This window comes from Ammodytes marinus (genome assembly GCF_949987685.1).
Source record: "Ammodytes marinus genome assembly, chromosome: 1".
Classification (NCBI taxonomy): Eukaryota; Metazoa; Chordata; class Actinopteri; order Uranoscopiformes; family Ammodytidae; genus Ammodytes; species Ammodytes marinus.
The window spans coordinates 33,876,810-33,883,936 of NC_137230.1; positions in this window are offsets into that span (position 1 = coordinate 33,876,810).

Consider the following 7,127-nt stretch of genomic DNA (forward strand, 5'->3'; position numbering starts at 1 on the left):
ACGAGGCTCCAGCACACACAGAGAAAAGTCTGCTGTCGTCAACAACAACCGAACACAGAGCAACACCACCAGCACTCCATCTGGAAGCAACAAGGGAGGAAAGGTACGCTCAGCTTTTCACTTTCAGCACATGAAGCATCACGAAAAAACAAAAATTTATCCATTTTCCTCGAAGGCCACTGCAGCTTCTGTATATTCTCCGAATGGGAGTAGTACACCTTGCAATGGAGATTTCTCACCACTAGATGATGCCAAAATACACCTTAACTACACACTGCACCTTCGATTTCCGATATATGTAACACAATTTGTAGTAATTTCTTACAAAGTATAGTTGATAAAGTGCTTTATAATGAAACTCAAGAACCACACCTTGAATAATAAATAAAGCTTAAATTCACAATGAAATGCCTAAATCATATTGATCCAGCATTAACTGCCCACAGTACAGGGCCATCCTGCAGTAACACTGACCTCTCTTGTGCCTGCTCTCTCCCCCAGGCCAGGATATCTCGCGCCCATCATAAGAGCGGTAACCACGGGCAGCAGAGCAACTCTTCCTCCAACACCAAAAGCCAAAAATTAATAATTCCCGCCCACCAACAGCGTGGGCCTCTATTACGTCCGCAGTCCGCGCATATAGCCGGACGCCGGCGGACGTTCTGCTCCCAATAAACAGCTTTTCTTCAGCTATTTAAAGGTCAATGAGGCCGATCACTTAAAAGGCTGCGCCTATACTCATAGAATCTAGAGTTACAGTACGTAACTAACGTTCTATATCGTATAGGCTTCGCCTTTTAAGGCTATCGCTATTGGGTTAAAGGGCGAAGCACGATGTAGTCTCTGCCTCATTGGTCCTGTTCAGTACCAGAAACACAGCTACGTACGTGCCAGTATCATGCGTCAGACGTAGCATAACATACGTCATGCGTCTAACAGCACGTCATCAACGAGCAGCTATACTGTGTCTGATAAGACACGAGAGCTCTCGGCATGAATATTTGACTCCACATCACATCTGTTTAATATGTGAGGGATAGTCACGCAGTCACACTCACTCTGACAAAGCACTCAGCACTGAGTGTGTCATAGAGAGGCGCGACATGTCTTTTAGGTAAAACCTAATAAAAGAGCATGGGGAAGCCCAGGAGGCTGCTGTGCAGATATCCTCCATAGGCAGCCCTCTCTGCAGAGCGACAGAGGACGAGATTCCTCTAGTCGAGTGAGCTCTGATATTCTCAGGTGGCTCCGCCCCCGTTGACACATAAGCCTGTGTGATCGCTTCACACAGCCAATGTGACAGGCGTTGTTTAGTCAGGGGGAGGCCTTGTGAATGTTCTCTGTAATGCACAAATAACTGTTGAGATTTGCGCATAGCCTCCGTGCGCTTCACATAACATGCAAGCGCGCGCACGGGGCACAAGAGATGGGCTGTTGCTTCCTCCTCAGATTGATGAGGAGGGAGGGAGAAACCACTGAGTGTTATTACTCTCGATCTGAACGAGCTAGTAATACTCTTTGGTGTAAAAGCCGGGTTCGGGCGTAATATGGCCGAACTGCCGTCTCCTTGTATTCTCATACATGAAGGGGCTACAGAGAGTGCAGCCAGGTCGCTCACTCTCTTAGCTGACGTCAGAGCCAGCAGCAAAGCTGTCTTGGCTGACACAAACTTGAGGGGAACTCGATCAATAGGCTCAAATGGGGCTTTAACCAGTGCGCGCAGCACCAATGTTAAATCCCATTGCGGAGCGAGAGAGCGCATCACTGGTCTCTCTCTCCTCACACCTTTTAGGAAGCGCTTCATTAAGGGGTGACTAAAAGCAGTTTTATCCCCGAAGCCTACGTGGCATGATGAGACAGCGGCCGCGTAAGTTTTAACTGTGCTAAAAGCCAGCCCTCTTTCCAACAGCGTCTGGAGGAAAGAGAGCAAATGCGGCAAAGAGCAGGAGATGGGATCGTAATCCCTCTCCGTGCACCATTTCTGGAAAGCCGCCCATTTAGCTGAGTAACACGCTCGAGTGGAGTCAGCTCTGGCACCCTGGATGGTCCGTACGACCTCCTGGGAGAGACCGAGCCCCTCTAGGCGCTCGCGTTCAGCGGCCAGGCCCACAGGCGCTGGCCGATCTCTGGGTAATCTATGATTGCTCCCCCTGCCTGTGAGAGAGCGTCTCGCCGCCAAGGGAGCTCCCTCGGCGGCCCCGAGAGCAGTCGCTGGAGACAGGGGAACCACGGCGCACTCGTGCGTTGCGGTGCTATGAGGATCATAGACAGCCGCTCCTCTTGGACTCGGTCCAAGACTTGGGGAATCAGAGGGACGGGTGGGAACGCGTACAGGAGTGTGTCCGGCCACGGTCTGTGAGCGAACGCATCCACCCCGAGCGGGGGATTGTCCTTCGCGCTGAGAGAGAACCACAGCGCGCACTGTGTGTTCTCCCGTGTGGAGAATAGGTCGACTTCCGCCTTCCCAAACTCGCTCCATATCTGATTGATCAGATCGTGGTGCAGAGTCCAGTCTCCTGGTCGGGGTCCCCCCCTCGACATTATGTCTGCCCCTCTGTTCAGGACACCGGGGATGTACACTGCTCTGATGGAGAGCAAGTGTGTGTGCGTCCAGCATAACAGCTGTCTCGCTATGCTCAGCAGCTGTGCTGAGCGCACGCCCCCTTGGCGATTGATGTATGCTGCTGTCGCCTTGTTGTCCGTGCGAATCATTACATGTTGATTCGTTAACATTGGGGCAAAGTGTTGGATTACTTTCCACACAGTGAGAAGCTCCAATGCGTTTATATGCATGGTCACGGGGGCCGGCCAAACGCCGCCCACTACGTGAGACTCGCATGTTCCTCCCCAGCCCGACAGAGATGCATCCGTGAACACTGAGATGTGTGACGTTGCTCTGCCCAGCGGCACCCCTCTCGTGAGGGTTAGGGGATCGCCCCAGTGGGTTAAATCTGGGCCCACTGATGGGGGAATGGTCACTTTGCGCCACCGTTGGCGCACTGGGTCGATGCGCAGGCGAGAGAACCACCTCTGCAGTCTCCTCATGTGGAGCAGCCCCAGCGGCACCACCGTGTGGGCGGCTGACATCATGCCCAGCAGTCTCATGACAGAGAGGGCTGTTACTGTGCTGCCCGGGGCGCAGCGGCGGAGGAGAGACCACAGCGTCTCCATCCTCTGCTGTGAGAGCCGTGCTCTCATTACAGCTGAATTCAGCTCTACTCCCAGATACGTCACACTCTGTGAGGGGAGGGGGGAGCTTTTCGTCCAGTTTATGGCGAAGCCTAAATTTGACAGGTGAATTACCAGCTTTTTTGTCTGAATAGCTGCTTCCTCCTTGGATCGAGTCAGCAAAAGCAGATCGTCCAAGTAAAACAGTACTCTCATTCCTGTTGCGTGCAGCGGCTGGAGAGCTGTCTCCACGCACTTGGAAAACGTTCGCGGGGCTAGTGAATAGCCGAAGGGGAGACGGTTGTACTGATAGTGTGACCCCTGAAAGGAGAAACGCAGGAATTTCCTGTGTTTGGGAATCACTGTGACGTGGAAGTAGGCGTCCTTCAAATCTATTGAAGTGAACCAGTCGCCCGGTTTCACACACTGTAACACTCGTTTGATTGTTAACATGTGAAACGGCCTTTCCGCGATGCATTTGTTGAATAATGCTAGATCGAGGATCGGTCTCAGCCCTCCCGTCTTTTTGGGAACGAGGAAATAACGGGAATAGAATCCCTCCATTTCCTCTCCCCGCGGGACTGTGGAAATCACTTTTTTTGCTAGAAGCTGCTGGAGCTCCGCTGAAAGTGACAGCTGTTGAGCTTTGGATGACAGCGTTGTTTCCACTATCCCGTTGAATCGGGGCGGGACGGAGGTGAACTGCAGGGTGTGACCCTTGCTGATCAACCTGTCCATCCATTTGGCTAGGGTGCACGCGTTCAGCCACTCTGAGTAATGCTCTGACAGCGGCTGTGCAGCCTCTTGTTTTGCCGCGGTTGTCATGGAAACGAGCCACGCTAGAGCCCCTGCCGCCGCTGCGAAGGGAGGGGTTGTCCTCCTCGCAGCCCATGGGGAGCTCTGCCCGAAAGGGCTGTGTGTGTGTCTCACTAGCAGAGGCATGGTCTGCGTGTGACAGGAGTGTAGCCTCCTCTCTCCTGAGCGTTGCGACTCGGGGAGGAGTAGCACTGTGACTGGGCAGTAGGCTGCTGACACTGTGAGCGAGCTGTGTGTTATGCATGGACAGAGAGCTCGCTATAGCGGCCGTCTCACCAGCTGTCATGCCAGGCATGATTCGGTGAGGGGGAAATAATTTAGGTACGGCTCGAGCAATAATACGAGGTTTATTGACGGCCTGCCTATATGTGGTGGGAGAGACGTGTGTGACAGTTATGGCCGGGCTGATAGGCACCGGTGTTAACTGTGGTGTGGAGAGAAAACAACGGTCTTTAGGAAAGAGGTGGGTGGCTCTTAAAAGAGCCGTTGTTTTCTCGCATCCTTCGTCACACGGTTCTCCCTCGTCCCGTCATTGTCGCCGCTGGCGCTTGTGGGGCGGGACATTGCCCCATGGAGCCCGGGGCCTTTGCTGGCCGTTTGCCGCCGCCTGTGGTGGAGGTGGGCGAGGCTGGTGAGCCGGGCGAGGCTGGTAGGCCGGCGGGGCATGAGGAGCTGTCGGCGGCGCTGTGACAGTGGCTGCCGGTCTGCGGCGGCGGGGGCGTGAGGCAGAGCGCTGCTGCTGGGGAGGAGGAGCAGGTCGGGAGACGTGTCTCCTAAACTTCTCAGCTTCCTCGGAAGCTGCCTGCATGTCGTCCACCATCGACGACAGGTGGGGCCCGAAAAGCCCGTCCGGGCTGATGGGGCACTCCAGCAGCTGTCGCCGCACCGGTTCGGGTATGCCCGGGGTCTGCTGCAGCCAGAGGTGGCGCTGGATCATGTGTTGCCACACCGCCGTCCGGGCTGCTGCCACCGCGCCGGTGGAGCAGAGGCAGAGGATCACGCCGGCTGCTTTTTCCACATCGACTGCCCGTTCGGCCAGTCGATCTGGATCAGCAGCCATGGTCGCGATATCATGAGCCATCAAGGCTATGTTGTTTAACACAGCCTTTTCCTGCATCATGCACTGGTGTGCTCTGTCTGTAAGTTTTGCCGTCAGCTGGTCCTTCGGAGTGGGGCGGCGGCCGCCGAGCGCCGGCTTCGCTCCGAATACGCTGCACAGAGCAGGATCCAGTGGCGGTACCGTTCTGTACCCCTTGTCGGTCAGACCCTCCGTCTTGGTGACCTGTATGAAGGTCTTCACCGGGGCCCCAAGCCTGCCGGGCTCTGCTTCCGCACCGCTAAAATACGGCCTGATGGCGGGAAACATCGGCCAGATTGGGTCGAGATGGGCGGGGCGTTTAGCGGCCTTACTCCCCCAGACCCCGTGGAGATGGTCCGGGCGTTGGGGGGCCTGAGGCATCGGGACGGCAAGGTCGAGGTTGGCGGCTACTCTGGCTATGATGCCCGGTAGCTCGGCCACCAAAGCTCCTACCACTGGCAGTGAGGTGGTGGCGGAGACGGGCAGTGCTTGTGCACCGGGCTCCAGCCCCTCCGTCCGGAGGGGGGAAGCCGGGGGAGACGCCGCCTCCTCCTCGTGGTCGGAGTCGTCCGACTCCGAGAACACGAGGAGAGAGATGGCGTCGTCAAGCGGGACGGTGAAATCATCCGCACCGTCTGCCAGGTCGGCGGCCAGGACGGCACGGCGGTGCCGTTCGTCAACCGGCAGCGCCTTACAATGCCGGCACAGGCAGAGCGGGGAGAGTGCTAAGGCGGCATGTGCATGCCCCAAGCATCCCTCACACTCTTCATGGCCGTCATGTGGCATTATGTACCCGGTGTCACAGGTGCCACAGATGCGGATCGTCTTAGAATCCATTGTCAGTTACTACTACAGGTTAGTCCTGAAGAAAATGGGAGCAGAACGTCCGCCGGCGTCCGGCTATATGCGCGGACTGCGGACGTAATAGAGGCCCACGCTGTTGGTGGGCGGGAATTATTAATTTTTCAGTTGCTACGGCTAGCGCCGAGGATAAACCCAATAGCGATAGCCTTAAAAGGCTGCGCCTATACTCATAGAATCTAGAGTTACAGTACGTAACTAACGATAATAAATTAGAATGTTTTACTCAGAACTCCAGCAAAATGTAGGCTACATTTCTCTTCAACTGTCGTCGTCGAAAGCTCCTGACAAAGGTTAAAACTTTTGGGTAACGAAAACCGTATTTTAACATTTATTTTTATTTTTTTTGCTTTGTTTTGTTTCAGCGAAGCAACAATTAACCTTTTTTCCTGAGCGGCGTGGTTACCGCCACACATGGAGTTAAAGGTTGCAAGGTTTCAACAGGAGTCAATATTTCGGTATTAAAAGCAAGTTAGAGTGTCTTACCTTGTAGATTTAGGGTACGTCCCGAGGATACATCTACACAGGTTGAGCCATAGGTGAAGGGCTGGGAGCGCGTGCTGTGGTCCCCGTGCTCCTTCTCTCTCAACTGTCAGTCCGCGCGCTTCTCCGATGAGCGAGGACGCCCCGCCTCTATCTGTCAAACCCATGGACGTAAAACCCACCGTTGTTTTCTTCTTCTTTGACTAAAAATATTTTCCAATGCAATATACCGACTTTACAATGACCCATACACGCTCAAATGTATAGGAAAGAAATGGCTAAATGTATTGTTTGGATTTACTGAAATGGTGGAAATGTGTTCACAGCCTAATTAATCATTTGCTGCCTTAGCCTATATTTTAACCACATTTTAGAAAAAGCTTCTTGGGAGCTGGCTGCCCATATCTAACAATACATTTGTTTTCCTTGTCTGAACAATGGAGGCTACTAAGAAAAAAGCTGTGAAAACACATAGCTTTGGTAAGTTTGACAAGATATTTGAATATTTTCTGCTTCATATTACAACCCTTGAACCTCCTGGCATGTTTGGCATTGTAGACTCAAGAGGTGTAGGCCTACAGAATATATTCTCCTGCCTGTATCCATAACTCTGTGAATAATGTTTGAAAAAATGAACTGAAGAGACAAAAAAAAAAGGAAATGGAGCAAGAACTTGTCCAGGCGCATTGTAATTGTACTGTTTTTTATTGCATGAATTGTA